The 17,388-nt window shown below is 39.1% G+C and overlaps 1 protein-coding gene across 1 annotated transcript in view; it reads left to right on the forward strand.

Annotated features, from left to right (window-relative positions):
• Nucleotides 1-17,388, forward strand: part of CD36 (CD36 molecule (CD36 blood group)) — a 538,852-nt gene that overhangs the window by 506,065 nt on the left and 15,399 nt on the right. The gene's annotated exons all lie outside the window — the stretch shown is intronic.

The raw sequence follows: 17,388 nt of genomic DNA on the forward strand, positions 1-17,388 counted from the left end.
GGTAATATGTATCTGTTAAATATAACTTAATTTAATTTAATTCATTTCTTTCTACACTTCACAAACTCCAGTTTATTCATACATTTTTACCCTTCCAAGATGGCCCCCACTCTCACTCCCAGTACAGGCTAAGTATACAAAGAAGCACTAAACCCACACATTAACAGCAAAAAATCTATCACTATATTTGTGTGGGTTAAGCTTTTTGTGGGCTTCCTTTCATAAATAATTACGCTTTTGCTCACAATCCCTAAAACAAACAGCATAACTTTGTTTTTATGGCTACCATCTCTCCGGTGATATCACCATGCCCTGTCAATGGATGTGCTTCGAAGTTTATAGAAGTCTAATTTGGAACATAATTCCTTCAATAGGGATATGTTCTAATAGTATTCTAGACCTCTTTGATGGGGTTACCCAGGAGATAAAAGACCCGCACCCTCATTATATATGTTCTTACCTGTATCTCAGACTCATAACTAGGAAGAAGGTCAATAATGACTGGTATATTCCTAAGCATGTGAATATTTTCCTATCTAAAAGAGCTGTCTTTAGTGGGACACTAAAACTGGAAATATATATAAACCTTAAGTAGAAAATGCTGCTCTTTGTAATTCAGTAGACAGCAGAAAAGAGTGGTGCACTGCATTAGTAAAACAAGGAACTGCAAGGACCAACAGGTACCCAGGAAGACAGGGGCACTCAAAACTAATGGAGCCAAATGTGCTGTAGCAAACTCAAGGATGTAGCATAGGCCCGAGCAGCTTCATGGTGCGGAGGCAATCCATTAAGCCCACTAACCCATCCAAGGGGCCCCATTCATCCAAGGACAATGAATATTTGTGAGATATGGGACACTCTGGGGCCCCTCTTCACATTATCAAGGGGGGTCCATCATTTTACGGTATGCTACTGAGTACCAGCTAGTAATATCTGATGACTTAAAATGGAAAATCAGCCATGAACAGACATTGAAAGGGTTCTTTTTCTTGCAGCACTTGCTGTTTATAAACTGCTTCTATGAGCTGTGGTTTATCTTTCAATCTTTTAGAACCCGGAGCGTGATATGTAAGAGTGTTTAATGACATGGCTAAAGTATTTAAAAAAATTTTAACATGCATATCAATAAAACATTTCCTTCAGTTGCCTGATGTTGTGTCTTGTAAATAAAAGAATGCAGGAACTCCTTTGGTTCCCACAGTGCACCGTAAGATTGTGACGAAAGCTTTGAAGGGATGAGTTGAAGGCAGGCGTAGAATGTTGATTTCTAACTTACACGCAGTGGAATAAAGATGTATAAAACTAGTAGTAGGACACTACAACGCATGACGAGGATGGAATACAAAGCACATACATAGAAAGAGCTCTTTCAGAGATTTTGCCATGGTCCAACAAACTGCTTGTGCATGCCACGTGGGCTACAGTCGAGGTGTAGAATTGACGCTGTCACCGGTGTGTAGTCTCAGCACAATGCCAGTCTGTATAAAATGCTTCATGAGTAAGAGAGCAACATTGAAAGTCTACATGCCGGTTGCCAGGAACTGAGTGTAATAGCCCCAAATAAAAGGTACTGCACCATTACTCAAAATAACGCCATACGCTATACGGAGTAAGAATCCTAAAGGCAGATGCAACCAGGTTATAAAAACAGCGCACATCAATAGTTCAGTGCCACTCAAACTGAAATTCATTTGCTATGAAGCAGAAGTTAACCAGCTGTTTTTGAAGAAACATTTACGCACATTGCTGACCAAGTATAAGAACATTATCTGCCATTATGGACTAGCAGTGTACAAGATTTGTCTACTTACTGACATGACTAAAAAAAATAATCATAAAACAGCATAATATGGAGCATCCCCTGAAAGAGGGATGGGAGTTATGCTAGCAGAGTTGTGCCTGAACGAAGTGGCCCACCAACAAAGTTGCTGTGTAGGGACTCAGAACAAAACCCTAGATTGCCATCAATCAAAGAGCTCCGATGGTGAGCCATGGTGAAATCCAAGCTCCAAAAGTCATTAAGGCTGATCCTGAAGTCAGCACGCCACAAGGTGAAAGAGAAGCTCCGCCTGATCGAATTCTACATGAAGTGTCTGAGAGACCACCACTGTCCACAAATGTATATATGGCTGGTACATTCTTAAACCACCATCTGCATTTGATACTTTCAAGAAACACAATATTGGCAATATATGGACTGCATGGTTAGAGAAGTTAGAAGATTTCATAGATGCAATAGATGAAAAAGATGATAAAAAGATTTTAAAGTACCTGAGGAACATGACTGATAAAGGAGTGAAAGAAGCCATGAAAAAGATACCACAGCACAGTTAAGTGACATACAATCAAAACAGCCTCAAATGTAAAGTTTAATCCAGTGCCAAATGTCTATTATGAAAGATGCATATTCAGTCAAGAATGTAAAAGGCTATGTGAAACCATCAATGAGTTTGGTGAGAGACTGGATGTTCTGGTAAGCACTGTAAATTCAATGAATTTATTGATGACAAAGCTGCCCGCGTCAGAGTAATTGATGTATGTCTGTGAAATTCCTTTCGACGACAAATGCTGAAGGAAACTCTGAGCAAAGCACAAGTCCTCAAGGCTGCTTACACTGAAGAGCGTGCAAATGTTAAGCAACTGGCATGGAGGCCAGAAGCACCCAAAGTGTGTCAGTCATGAGCATGAAAAATAAGTCAAAGTGGAAGTCCAAGGCACACAAGGCGATGTCTCCACAGAAAAAGAAAACGCGTTACAGATGTGGACTGTTTTTTCCACACAAAGGTAAATGTACCACCATTGGAAAAATATTCATTGGTTGTGGTAAAGTGAGCCGTTTTGTGATGACTTGCCAGGTGAAGAGAAAAGTAAGTGCATCACAGTGTGAAGACAAAATGTCCAAATGAACACTACCTCAGTGACACTTGGCGCACTGCCATAAGGCCAGGCGGTCACATCTACTGAGGCAATACAGCACAAACCGAAGGCGATCATCTAAATCATATACAAAGAGTTCCTCAGTAACAGTTTCCAGTGAAAGTGACAATGTCGATGTTTACTTCAGAAAGGCATGCACATGTGAGACCGGATGAATGAAAGGAAAAATTAAAAGTGAAGAAAAATCCACATGAAAAAGCACTAAAAACATTGTCCGCAGAAAACTCTAAAGATAAATGGGTGTTCAATACCATTCATAATTGACAGCGGTGTGTCGAGAAACATCATCCCTGAAAAGCATCAAGAATTATCTCAGCACAACTTATGAAGTTAAAGACTGAAGTATACAGCTGGGCTCACTCAATGGCGTTAAAAAGTCAAGGTTCGATTTTAGTCACCATGAAACATAAGAAAACTGTGGTGTAAACGTCCATTCATGTACTTCAAGGAACAGCTTCAAGCATCTGTTGGCTGAGTTTCAACACTGCTGCTGGAACTCTTTTGCTTCTCACTGTACATAGTAGGCCTGTGACATAAGCTTTGAAGGGATGAGTTGAAGGCAGGCTTAAAATGTTGAGTTCTGACTTTCGTGCAGTGGAATAAAGACGTGTACAACTATTCTCCGTGTGCGGCGGAGTTATTCGTTGGTACCTGGCAGGATGCTACAATATACATATGCAGCTAACATATGTATATGTTAGCTGCATGGATAGTTTAAATTAGGCCCAATATTGTTAATCTTTTGATGAAACCATGAGATGTTAGTTTTATTTTGTGTTGAGTATATTTGGTTAAAACAGTTGTAAATATGTCCCCAAATAATTTAAAATTAACAATAGCAATCCCAAAGTAAACACTGCTTGTTTCGATATACAATATGTGTGAATAAAAAACGACTTCAGTTCATATTACTGTATGCATGCATTGCTTGTATGTGGCAATATTGACTAAAAAATGCTGTGCTACCAAAATAATTGTGGCATCTATACTATGGACCAAAACACCAGGTTAGTGCTTATTGGTAACTATAGATTTACTAAGTATGGCTTTACAATGGTTAACACTACTTGTATGCACGTTGAATATGTGGAGTTAAGTAAAGCAGTGCTGGAAAGTAGGTAATCACACTGGATCCCCGCTCCATCAGCTAGAGAAGCATGCTGCATTTGTCCTGGTGTCATTTTCCAACAGCAGGACACATTTTAACTTTGCCTGTTCACTGTCTGAATTCCATTTGGAGCAGCAACGTGCAGTGGCGAGGGGACTTTCTTATTTACAGTTCCAGCTGGGCACAAAAAAAGGCCTAATTTAAAGGGTTATCAGTCCTCTTTTGTTTGAAGATGGCACTGGATGGGAATTATCTGGAGCCTATTACCGAGACCGAAAGTGATGAAATGAAACCAAGGCGCACAGCATGTTATCACTTCACAAGTACTTAAGAGAAAAATGATTCGGAGGCAGGTTTTTAACTCTATTCAACTCACTATGTAAGAGATGTGCTTGTACTGTAAGAATGCAAGATTAATCTGTTACACAAATATTGATGTAAATGGTATCTGCTATTATTTATTTAGTTCTTTTATAGTTCTACTCATCCTAGTGTAGGGTGTAGGAGCCCTTTACATCACACTAAGAGGCACAATATATCATACACATGTTTAAATCACTGTACAGGAAATGTTACCTAAGTCAATAAGGGTTATGATTAATGGGTTATAGAAATCAAAAACTTATAAATGTTAAGAGTGAATGGTCAGGAGAAACACACAGATTGAGAAAAAACATTAAGGATCTAAAGCCATGACTTTCAGTTTACATGCAGCTCCTTGATGATGGCAGACAGATCACTGTGTTATATTAGAAGGCTTCCAACTTATGAACTGGAAGTAACAAAATAATCTCAGTGTCCAACACATTAGCCCACTTATCTATTTAAATAAAAAACAAACCTTGTAAACTGCATGTTACACTTTGTGTTTTGCAGCAGTCACATTAAGCCTTTATGCTACTTTATGAGTGAAAACTACGGCTGAACAAAACATAGAACTCTCATAGAACTGTGTTAATCACTAGAGTTATCTGACCTCTCAAAGCTGCTGGGCACACAAGGATCTCTGCAGCAGGTGTCTTAACCCTATAAGATATTTTAAAATGTAGCCTCTGTGTGACCAATTAAGTCAGTCAATCAAATACTTTTATTCGGCTGATAGTCATAAAATGTTTTTAAAAATGTACATACAATTAAATAAACAGTATAAGATCACAATGAAAAGATACATATATATCATCACATGGTACACAATGCAATCTTATGGCGCTAAAACATTGACGATGTTGTAACAGACAAGGATAAAAAAATCAACCTAACAAAGACTTTAAAGGCTGGTTACAACAAAGGCATGGGCCTGAGGTAGAGAATTCAGGTTTCTTGAGAAACATTAAGGTTCTTCACTTTTCTAATTCGGAGCACGTTTATCCATTTTTTCTAACTATAGTAATTTGAGTTAATTTGTGCATGGATATAAATAATAACAACCAGCAGTTGCATATCTATCATCTTGCGAATGGTTCATCTTTTGATTCCTTTGTAGCTATATGTGATACTAAAAAAGTCACTTATTTGAAATAATAGAAAATTGCATTCATGACATAATCAAAACGTAATTCCATGAAACACACTAGGGTTCCTGGGATCATACAGAGCTTCCCTATCAGTTGCTATTAGCCACCCAGGCTCATTCCCTTTAAAGAGTTTCCATGCAGTTTATGAGGTTCCATGTTAAAATATCGATTGCAAAAATATGGTTGAGAAAAATATCAATGTACAAATATCGATAACAAAAATATCGAATTCCTATACTTAAACAGATAAGTACAATATTATTGTCTCAAAAATATCGATGTAAAAAATATCAACTTTAAAAAAAGCATACATTAAAATACATTAATAAAAAATATGAAAATTATAAACAAAATAAATTAAATGTAATATATATTTAAACTAATTATAACAAATAAACTTAATTTATGAAATTTAAACACACAAAATATTTACATATACATATATTTACTTAAAAACATTTTATTAACTATAATCTTTATTTAATTTATAAACTTTTTTAATTATATAAAAATAAAATAAACACATATATAAATCATTTAAAATAAAATATTCTATATTTAAATAACATAATAAACTATTTTAAAAAATAATACATACAATCAACAAAATAAAAACATTAGTAGTTAAACGTTGGATAACGAAGGAGTAAACATTACTATTCACACTCCAGTGAGTGCCACAGTAGAAAAAGCGCTGGATAGCGTAGGGGTAAAAAAATTACTATTTCCACTCCAATGAGTGCAACAGTAGGGAAAGTGCTGGATAGCGGAGGGGTAAAATGTACTAGTCCAACTCCAGTGAGTGCAACAGTAGAGAAAGCGCTGGATAGCGGAGGGGTAAAAATTACTATTCCCAATCCAGTGAGTGCAATAGTAGGGAAAACACAGTATAGCGAAGGGGTAAAATCACTATTCCCACTCAAGTGAGTGCAACAGTAGGGAAAGCGCTGGATAGTGGAGGGGGAAAATGTACTATTCCCACACTAGTGAGTGCAACAGTAGGGAAAGTGCTGGATAGCAGAGGGGTAAAAATTACTATTCCTACTTCAGTGAGTGCAACAGTAGGGAAAGCGCTGGATAGCGGAGGGGTAAAAATTACTGTTCCCACGCCAGTGAGTGCAACAGTAGGGAAAGCATTGGATAGAGTAGGGGTAAAAATTACTATTCCACTCCAATGAGTGCAACAGTAGGGAAAGGGCTGGATAGCGGAGGGGTAACATTTACTATTCCGACTCCAGTGAGTGCAACAGTAGGGAAAGCGCTGGATCCCAAAACAAGAAAAAAATAAAACCATCAACATTTTTATTTAATTTAATTTCCAATATTAACATAATTAATATATAAATTTAAATATATTGTTAACAAAGATAATAAATAATCAAATTACCCATTATTTAACACTACAAAATCCACAACACACACCTACAATTAATTACACAATTAAATTTAATAATTTCTAATTATTAATGAAAATTAATGTATTATTATTTATTAATTATTCAATAAAAAAGTAATTACTTACCGCCTTTCAAATCATTTACACATATTAACACCAAACACACACCTAAAATTAATTACACAATTAAAATTAATATTTACTAGTTAATTGATGGTAATTACCTTAAAAGTCTTTAATAATTAATCAATAAAAAATGTCATTACTCACCACCCTTCACACAATTTACACATATAAACACCACAACACTCACCTAAAATAATTTAAGCAATTAATTTAATTATGTAATGATTGACTAATTGAAAATAATTAACAATGAATTATTAAACTATTATTAATTAATCAATTAACACATTAATTATTCAATAAATTTCCCAAAATTAAATTACTTCCCACCCTATTCCCCTATACACCCACAACCCTCTACGGAACTAAAAACGCAGAATTAAACTTAAAATAAATTAATTACTAGTAAAACTCTAAAACATATAATAAAATAACAAACAATTTTCATTAAAACACTAAGGGCTAGATGAAATGAAAAATTGAAATGAAAAATTGCACTTGTATAGCGCGTAACTACCCGGAGGCCTTGCAGCGCTTGTAGCTGATTGCTTAACGCGGGCTCAGGGCAGTTCAGTGGGCTTTGGCAAACAGGTGCGTTTTCAGAGCTTTTCTAAAGGACATGTGATTGCTATTTACTCGAATAGGAAAGGGGAGGGAATTCCAGAGTCTGGACGCAGAGTGGGAGAAGGAGCGGCCGCCCCAACGAGCTTTTTTGACTTTAAAAGAGGTTGCCAGCTGGAGGGTACCAGAGCGAAGGGGGCGAGATGGAACATAGGGCGTGACTATAGAATGTAGGATCGCCGGGCCTGCTCGGTGAAAAGATTTGTGCAGGACGCACATGGCTTTGAATTGCACTCTTGCGGCCACTGGGAGCCAGTGGAGGTCCTTTAGGGCCTTCCTTGCTGATTGCCAGCGAGGCAAGTTGTAAAGTAGGCGTGCCGCACTGTTTTGGGTGACCTGAAGCCTCTGTATGAGGCCGGGGCGCCCATGTAGAGGGCATTCCCATAGTCCAGGCGGGAGAGTATCAGGGCCTGGACCATGACCCTCCTCGCCTGGAATGGGAGCAGGGGGAGCACCTTGCGGAGCATCCTCATTAGCCCAAAACAGGTGGCAGCGGTCTTGGTGGCTTGGACCGAGAAGTCGAGTGATTTGTCAAGCCAAATCCCAAGGCTCTTTATCTGGGGTTTAGGGACAGGGGGCACGCCCAAACATGGTGGCCAGATGGATGCCAGAGTAGACGGGGGGGGTTACCCAGTAAGATGATGTCAGTCTTCTCCCCGTTGAGTTTTAAACAGGAAGATTGCATCCAGCTGGCGACAGCCTCTAGACAGGGCCCTAGGGTGTTGGACGATCCCTCCGAGTGGTCTAGAGAGACCACCAGTTGGGTATCGTCCGCGTAGGTGACAATACGCACACCAAAGGGATGGACTATCCTGTCTAGGGGTTCCATGTAGGCGTTAAAAAGGGTGGGACTTAGGGAGGAGCCCTGGGGGACCCCACACCTAAGTGGGTGTTTGGGAGAAGCCACCTCGCCCTCAAAGACCTGAAAGAATCGTTCGGTCAGGAAGGACGTCAGCCATTCCAGGGCCGCGCCCGACACGCCCATGCCCGCTAGACGTTGTAGCAGCGTGGCATGGTTGACCGTGTCGAACGCAGCGCTGAGGTCCAATAGGATAATGGCGACCTTTCCTCCCCGATCCAACACGGCCCTTGCTTCTTCCGTTACCGCTAGGAGGGCGGTTTCTGTTCCGTGCTGAGGACGAAATCCTGTCTGGGAGGCACGCAACAGACCATTGGATTCCAAATAGTCCGTTAAGATGTTATTAACGTGCCTCTCAAGCAGTTTGCTCAGCCACGGGAGCAAAGAAATAGGGCGGTAGTTGGCCAGGTTACTCTGGTCCAATGTAGGCTTTTTCAGCAATGCCTTCACCATTGCGCACTTCCATGAAGGAGGGACAGATTTAGAGATGATGGAAGTATTAAGGACGTCTAAGATGACTGGACGTATAACATCCAGGACCTTGACAAGGGTCTGAGGGGGTGCTGGGTCGTTGGGTGACCCAGAAGTAATCTTAGGAATTAGTCTGTCTAATCCACAGGAATCAAGAAGCGGAATTGAGTCGAGCCTACAAGGGACCGAAGGAACAGGAGTTATGGACGAGATGGAGCCCGTATCATCCTTAGGAATGCTAAATGAGGAGTATATGGTCTGGATTTTCTGGGAGAAGAAAACGGCCAGATCATTACACCGATTTTGAGCGCCTTCAGCAGAAGGACGTTCAGCAGGAGATGAAATAAGGGATTTAGCTATTTTAAAAATTTCCTTAGGGGCGTTCGCAGCAGCGTTAATTTTCCCTTCATAAAAAAGAACTTGTGCCTCCATGATCTCTGTCTTATAAAGCTTTAAGGCAGCCCTATATTCAGCCTTTCTAGGCTGGGAATGGTCCTTCCTCCAAGCTTTCTCAGGTTTACGACATTCTAGTTTCCTAGATCTGATGGCAGGAGTATACCAAGGGGCAACTTTGAGTCTTCTTATGGAATTGATGGGGCGTTTAGGGAGAACCTGATCAAGGGTACTGGAGATCCAGTTGTCAAAGTTGTTGGTAGCCAGAAGGGAATTGGTTGCCTTCCTAGGTGGGTCTCGGGCGAGAACAGTTGCCCAGTTGGGAAGGGAGAGTGAGGGCCATTTCCTTCCCAAGTGCTTGGCAAAATGTGGGGAGGAAGAGGGGGAATTAGTGGACCAGGTGAAAGGTATCATAAAATGATCGGTCCAGGGTAGAGGAATAGGAGTCTCCACTATAAGATGTAGGTATAGTACATTTACCGATTCTAAAATTCCGAATTTTACCAATTCGGTATTTTAGAATCGGTAAATGCTATGTAGCAAAAAAAATCAGTAAAAATTACCGAATCGGTAAGATTCGGTATTTACCGAATCGGTAATAGCCATTCATTCCTATGGGCCGATTCTGTAAAATGGGGGACATATTCAAGGGTGCCAGGGTGTCACTTTGACACCCTGTTGCACCCCTGAATCGTGCTTGTGTGCAGATCTGCCACATGGCACAGTTGAAAATGCACTGATTAGCATTTTCAAAGGTATTCCTTATTTACCACTAACTTGTAGTTGGTGGTAAATAACGAATCCTAAAATGGGAAAAACATTCATTTGAGTGCTCCCTACATTGCAAAATCGGTAATTTACTGATTCGGTATTTTAAGGAATCGGTAATTTACCGATTCCTTAAAATACCGAATCGGTAAATTACCGAATTTGCAATTTAGGCCACCTACATCCCAAATGCCCAATAAGGGTCGGTAACGGCCGAAATTCTGTAATTTCGGCTGTTACTGACCGGTATTGGGCCACCTACTTCGGGCCCCTAAAATACATAAAATTATTAATAAATCGATATTTTGTAAACTATATTTTTGTAAACGATATTTATTACAAAGATATTTATGTAATCGATATTACTTACCTGTCAGTCGATATTCTTGTCAACTCTATTTTTGTTCTCGATATTTCTTCTCCACTATATTTTGCGGCGATATTTTTGCCGCGATATTTCTACTCTGCAGCACTAATTTCAATTACTTACTCAGCCAAATAGTGGCTATTTGGACCATTGTGTCTTTAGGTCTAGCACGTACCAGCTACAATTCTGCATACGTTTTCAAAATTTCATTACAAAACCTCACCATCCTGCAGCCAATCATTGGCTTTCGGGATCATGCCCTTTATCCGTTCCTTAATTTGACTATGAAACTATTAGTGCAGTTTGTTTTCTAACTGAGGGTCAGTAGTCTCCAAAGTTCTTAATGCTGGGCCCCCCGTGTAAAAAAAATCCTTGGGCCCCCCTCAATTTTTTCACAAATATTCTGCTAAATTGACAATGTTTAAATATGTCTAAACATAGTTAAACATTGCAGTTAAGCTCTGTTGCCCCTTTTTACACATACTCCCAGTCAGGATTAAATGACAAACGTTGTTACTGATGGCCTATTATGAGGTGGCTTACTGCCTCTCATGCTTTTAACACTTAAAACTAAACATGATTCTCTCCTGGTCCGAGATTGACGCCCACCCTTGAGATCACTTAAGCCCCCCCACCAGGGGTGCCCTCCTCCAGTTTGAAGACTTTTGCTGAGAGTGGAACCAGTGTTAGTGTTTCCAGTACCAGCGTTCTAGTCCCGGACGGGACAGAACGGTTGCTGCCAACCAGAGAGGCATGTCTGCCCTCCTGCTGCTGAGCTCGAGCAGATATCGAGCTCCTCCGGACTCCGTGGGCTCTGCAACACAGGTGGTGGTTTTCCTCTGCTCTGAGGCCTGCTCTACCCTCTTACCAAGTTTGAGGGTAAAGAGTCAGAATATCGAGCTGGAAATGTTGACTTGCGCTAATATCGAGTACCAAATATCGAGATACCTAAATATGGACTGCAAGAATATTGTGGCCAAGAATATTGAGTTTACCGTAAGAAATGTTGTTTTCTAAAATATCCAAGTCATTAATATCGTTTGCAAAAATATAGTTGTTAAAAATATTGTTTTTTTAGTTAGTGTTATGTATTTTAGTATGTGTTTTAAATGTATGTGCTCTATTTTTTTGTCTAAGTATTGCATTTATTTTGTAAGTATGTGTTAAAATTATTCATTTTATTTTTATAAAATGTGGTGGGTTATGGGTTTATAAATAATTTTTATTTATTGGTATTTATTTATTTGTGATTTTATAGTGTTAATTGTAGGAATTAATTTATTATGAATTAATTAATAATTGGCTGTTAATTTTGATTGATTAATTACTTGGTAAATGTGTTAATTGTGTCATTTTTTAGGAGCAGGTTGTGGTTTTATAGCGGAATAAGGTGGGAATGTATTTATAATTAATGTATTAAATTTTTTTTTAAATTAATATTTATGTATTCAAAATGTTATATTGCTAACTATGGGAATCAATGTATTATTAATTATGTATTAATTTGTTGTTAATTACTATTAATTAACTGGTAATAATGTTAATTGTGTAATTTTTTTAGGATCGGGTTGTGGGTTGATTGGGGAGTGTGTGGGAACTCATTTAATTTTAAAACATGTATTAATATTTTTAATATAATTATTTTTATTTTATACTGTTAAATGTATGTATATTATTGATAATTATTTATATTTTGAGTGTTAATTATTATTAATTATTTAATTGTTAATTAATTATGTTATTTGGGTCATGTTTAATGAAATTGGTGGTGAGATTTATAAGGGAATATGGTGGGAAGAAATGTATTTATAATTAATTAATTGTTTAATAATGCCTATTAAATAATTAAAATGTAAATATACCTATTGTGTAATAATTTTGATGTGTAAGTTGTGGGGTTTATAGTGGTAAATGGTGGTAAGTAAATTTGTTTACATTAATTAATGATTTGTTGTTAATTGAAAATAATTTATTAATGTAAAATCAGTTGTGGAAATTGTGTAAATATTTGTGGGTGGGTGTTTTGGTGTTTTTTGGACAGTAATTTAGTTTAAGTGAATTAATCATTACTTGACCATTAATATTCATATATTAATTGATAAATGTTTTTGGTAATTGTTTATTTTTTATTTTGTTGGGGATTTAGGTACTGTAGCTGTGATGGTTGGTTAGTAAATTAATTGTTTCATTTTTAAATGTGTTTTCTAATTATTAATATATATTTAATTGATAATTCATTTAGTTAATTATGGAGGTACACTGTTTTAATTTAATTTAGATGTGTGTTGTAAACTGTGTGGTGTTATAGGGTAGTAAAAAATATTACATTTATGTAATATTTATTTTTTTGATTAAAATTAATTTGCATTGCAAAATATGTATTTTTAAATGTTTTGTTAAATTAAAAAATCATATTTTTATGTAAATTGTATATTGTTTATACATTATAATATGTTTCTATGTTTTGTAAATTTTTATATATGTTTTGTTTTTGGGTTTGTTATTATATTTTGCATTGTAGTTGATATTTTGTTTGTTTTTAAATTTGAATTTTCTTCAGTGGGAATAGTAATTTATACCCCTACAGGATCTACCACTTTCCCTACTGTTGTACTCACTGGAGTGGGAATAGTAATTTTTACCCCTCCACTATCCAACGGTTTACCTACTGTTGCACTCCCTGGAGTGGGAATAGTAATTGTATCCCCTCCGCTATCCAACACTTTCCCTACTTTTCCATTCATTGCAGTAGGAATAGTCAAATAATACCCTCCACTATCCAATACTTTCCCTAATATTGCACTCATTGGGGTGGGAATATTAATTTTTACACTTCCCCTATCCAACACTTTTCCTACTGTTGCACTCGCTGAAGTGGGAATAGTAATTGTATCCCCTCAGCTATCCAGCACTTTCCCTACTGTTGAACTTAATGGAGTGGGAATAGTAAATTATTCCCCTTCGCTATCCAACACTTTCCCTACTGTTGCACCTGCTGGAGTGGGGATAGTAATTTTTATCCCTTCGCTATCCAACACTTTCTCTACTGTTGCACTCCCTGTAGTTGGAATAGTCATTTTTACCCCTACGCTATCCATTACTTTCCCTACTGTTGCACTCGCTGGAGTGTGAATAGTAATTGTTATCCCTCCGCTATTCAACACTTTCCCTACTGTTGCACTCATTGGAGTGGGAACAGTAAATTATTCCCCTCCGCTATCCAACACTTTCTCTATTGTTGCACTCACTGAAGTATGTATAGAAATGTTTTCCCCTCCGCTATCCAACACTTTCCCTACTGTTGCCCTAAGTATAGTGTAAAATGTAGGTTTAAAAAATATTTAACATTTTAATATTTTCATTTATAATATATATATTTTTTTATCTTTATGTTACAGGTGTATGTATATATTTATTTATAATTTATAATATATTTCTATCACTTTCTATTTAATTAAAAATTATTATATATTAATCAGTTTTATGTAAATATATATTTGTTACATTTCATATATGCATGTTTAATTTATTCATAAATTAAAATTATTACTTATAATAGTTAACATTTACAAATAAAGTAAAGTAAGTAAAATGTATTAGTTAATGTATTTTACCAGAATCTTTGGCCACACCGCATTGTGTGCATCGTGGCCTGAATCTGGCCTGTCCTCTTGCGACTCCTGTGCCTTCAACCTGTGAGTCCCTTTGAGGGTCACTTGTGGTGAGGCTCCCGAACCTTGCTGATCCCAAAAGTGCTCCTTTTTGACTTCCTGCATTGGTGGTATTTGCCAAGGCTGGTTGGTGCTCCCGCCAGACACCGACCCCTCAGCACTCGACATCCTTTGTGGGACAGTTTGTATCCAGGTCCTGGTCATACTCAGTGTTGCCTGGTCCTCCCAGCTGCGCTGTCAAGGTCACTGTCATCTTTCCTGGAGCACCTGACATGTGAGGACATCCATCTTCCAAGTCTCCTGCTCACCCCTGAGTGACATAGACACTGTCCCCTCTGCTTTCAGGTACTCCTCTTCAAGAATCCATATTTGGATTCCTCCGGACACTTTCTCCTTTTCCAGCAGCTGCACTTTCCTGAAGTCCTATATTGGGTACAATGGCAATTTCCGATGCCACGTCACACCTATGCACCCAGCTTCCCTGGGATAGGTAACTTGTGTACCATGGTATCCACGGATGGGGTGGCTCTCCAACCTTCTGCCTTCCATGGGGTTTCTTCTGGGTCCACTGGGAAGTGTCCCTAATCTTTAAAAATCCAACCGCTACTTGCACATAAACTTGTACTCAGCACGCGGTTGTGTTCACACACTTCAACCGCTCTACGTGGGGTCCCTATCTACTTACCTTGGATGGTTCTGTGGGTCCCCAGCAATTCTACATCCTCTTGACATTGTCCTGACTCGAGTCGTGATTCATATACCACTTTCTTAGTATATGGTTTGGTCACCCCTGGGGTCCACTGTGTATTAATGCTATTTACTGTGATTTATTTGCTTTAGTATTGTGTGCTTTGTCTCTATCCCCGAGTAGGAGATACTGTAATGTACTAGATAGTGTTATATAATAAATACATATTTTTATACATACTTTGGGGGTCATTAGGATGGCAGACGGACTGGAGTCCGTCTGCCATCCAGGTGGGAACAGGGACCGTCCGTCCATGCATGCGTTGGTCCCGCACACCCAATCAGGATGCGACCGCCACCATGGCGGTCGAATCTTGCATTTTAACATTGCGGCGGATGCTGCTGACACCAGCACCCATCACAATGTTAAAATACCATGTTGTGCATTTTACTGCACTACGTGGCAGGCACCACGTAGTGCTGTGAAATGTAGGGGGGTAACATGGGTACCTTCCCAGTGCACCTTCATCTCCCCCAACACAAGTGGGGGTCCAAAACGGGCCCCCGTAACAAATCCCCACCAGCTTTTCTATGCCCCCAGGGACTCCGGGGGGTAAGGGGTGCACATGGGTGGTACCTATTTTACCCCCCAGCAGTTCCATGTACAACATGGCAGGCACCGCAAGGTGCCTGCCATGTTGTGCATGGAAGTGCACAGCATGCCTCCCTGGCATTGTGGCGGGCGGTGCTGAGTGCACCGCCCGCCACAATGTCAGGAATGCTGGATGCGCCCACCACTAATTGCAGGCACGGGACCCCCGCCCTTATGGCGGGCGGTCACTATATACGATGGGATGGCGGGCGGACAAAGTCCGCCCGTCATCCTAATAGGCCTCTAAGCTGGAATGCTTCTCTCCACAGCTACCACTTGTCACTTGGATAGCTTTCTAAGGTTGTCTGAGACTCTTAAATCACCATAAGGGTTGTCTGGACTGATGGAAGGTGCCCACTTACATTAGTGGACATCATATACCAGGCCAGATTCTTACAGTCATAGTATCACTGTAACAGTTCCACAACCAATCATAAGCTCGTTGTGCAATTCATATAGCATGGACACAGTTACGTGAAGATGTTTTTTGTTTCCATGCATTTGGCTATAACTTATGAGGGCTAAACAGCAGTGCTCCGAACTAATACGCTGGAAACGTTGCAAGCTTAAAATGTATGATCTAAAACCAAAGGAACGCAATAATGGATATAAATATTGTGATCTGGGGCAAAGCGTAGAAAAAAACAAAAAAACATAAAAAGGACAAACATTTGCTTGAACATGTTATCACGAGAATCTAGTGCCCGCTAAGGATGTGCCACCTCATCTAGAACAGATTTACTGTCACATATGTCATTGTTGGCAATTTCTTTGAAGCAGATTTTTTTTAATTTTATTATAAATTGACTTACAGGCTCTGTCTTGAAGCTCCACCTTCGTGACTCCCCTCCTCTATCTTTTCTCTGTGGCACCTTTACCCCTTATTTATGGGTTTCCAGAGTCATTTTTTTCCAGTTGCAGCACTGAAGTAAACTTATACTTACTTATATAAACTTGCCTTCGTGCTCTTTTGTTCCTTAATATTTTCGCTTCGATTTATTGTCAGTACAATATTCTAGAGTCGATATTACGGTGCAATTCTGCGTGCATTATACGTTTAGCAGTAAGATGTTGTTCCAATGTAGTTTTACTGTTTCTGATAAAATTCACATTCCCGACTAGCAAGCACTATGTTGCCACACCACCAGCTAAATAAAGGGGATGAATGGACGTATATAGGTGTGTCAGTAACAGCATCACCGCACGTCATTCCTCATGTGTATCTAACAAACGGTACATCAGGAGATTAAGGTCCAGGGGACAGTAAAGAATAGCTACCTGGAGAGGAAAGACCCAGAGGACAGTACCATAGTGTGTTCAGACTTTGCAGTACCCAAAGTGTGTCTTTGATAGAACATGCTGCTAGCTCTGAAAGAGAGATTCACACCTTCCTCTTTTGCCATCAAAACAGGCTTGGCGGCCAGGAGCTTTTCTGCTTTACATTCATTAAGAAGTAATTTCCCTGAAAAATACCCTCCCTCACCTAGGTTTAGCAAAATATTGTGATAATGCACTGCAGAATGCACCACTAGACGTCACTGTTCTATGAGGCTCTCCTGTTGGGAGGCTTCGTGTCTGGTCCACCCCTCTTTAAAGATCCATTGGATTATTCGTGATCTTTGTGACTTTACTGAGTTGATGGCCAAGGCCCGCACCACACTCCCAGCCCTTGACTTTCACCAGCGCCATTAACTTGGGAATCAGAGATTATGCTATCGCCTTTTTCATTCTCTTATGCAATCTGCTGTTCGGATACTGTGCACCAACTCTCCCAGGGACCATCCTTGGACTACTGCTCTACGATGACGCGTGTCGAGA

This window comes from Lissotriton helveticus, chromosome 1_1 (assembly GCF_964261635.1).
Source record: "Lissotriton helveticus chromosome 1_1, aLisHel1.1, whole genome shotgun sequence".
In the NCBI taxonomy this organism is placed as follows: Eukaryota; Metazoa; Chordata; class Amphibia; order Caudata; family Salamandridae; genus Lissotriton; species Lissotriton helveticus.